The following is a 1,130-nucleotide window of genomic DNA, read 5'->3' as shown; positions in this document are numbered from 1 at the left end:
TTCTTATATATATATATATATATTTATCTTTGGCTTAGTAAAAAAAAAAAATTGATCTGGTTTATCTTGACTCTTTCAGTTTTCACTGCAACATAACTTGCATTTTTTACTATAAAACTAGTTAAGGATGAGACTCGTAATAGAATGTCAGATGATTTTCTTAAAAATTTGTTAATCATTCTCATCGAAAAGGAAATCATTCAAGACTTTAACATTGATTCAATAATAGATACCTTTAACTTTATAAAAAACCATCAAGCTCAATTAAAGATATCTAATTTTAACATGCAATAGTTATTAAAAAATATCCTTATTTTGTATTTAATAAAAAATTAAAGTTATTCCTGTAATTTTCACATAAATTTTTTTATTTAAATTACTTTGTATTATTGTCAAACATTGAACTTTTAAAATAATTATTTTATAACTATTGTCTTTGTCCTGCAAATGTGAAATCTCAACTTCATTATTATTTCTTAATTATATATCCACCACACGTGATAAATACTATGAGATATTATCTTCGACCTTCAAACACGAAATTCTGGCTCATTATTGTTGCTTGATCATAAATCCACCATGGGCGATGGATAGTATGAAATGATTTTGAACCTCAAGCGTGCGCTCATCTTGAGAGTTGAAAGTACAGTAACCTACAGGGTTTTGTGACTTGTTGCTTTCAAAGTCCTATCATCATCAGTGGAAAGGATTGGGACTAAAGTTAATTATTTCATTTTATTTGCATGTTTCCACTATTTCTGCTTCAAAAGGAAGAAAATTGTAAGACAATTTGCGTGTTCTTCTTATGCTACACAGAAGAAACTAAATTAAACCTTGGGAAGCAACTGAGCAAGACATAATCGGAACACAAACAATTCAAATATTTTGAATGTGAATTGTGTTTTTCCTTATGTGAATGTACTGTAGAAAATACCACCAAGCCTCAGTCTCTTTCTTTTGTTCTTTTCTTCTTAATTTACTGTATGAGATACTGCCAAGTCTCACTCTCTTTCCTTCGCTTTCTTATTTATAATGGTGTTGGGTGTCGGCATCTTCTATTTACCCTGATTCAACTGTTCTTAAGAATCCATGGGTACTAAAATATAATAATAATGCTCAAACATATATAT

This window comes from Theobroma umbraticum, unplaced genomic scaffold, assembly GCF_002168275.2.
Source record: "Theobroma umbraticum cultivar Fairchild unplaced genomic scaffold, ASM216827v3 scaffold_50.0, whole genome shotgun sequence".
Classification (NCBI taxonomy): Eukaryota; Viridiplantae; Streptophyta; class Magnoliopsida; order Malvales; family Malvaceae; genus Theobroma; species Theobroma umbraticum.
The sequence above is the reverse complement of the archived record's forward strand: the minus strand, read 5'-3'. Positions refer to the sequence as shown.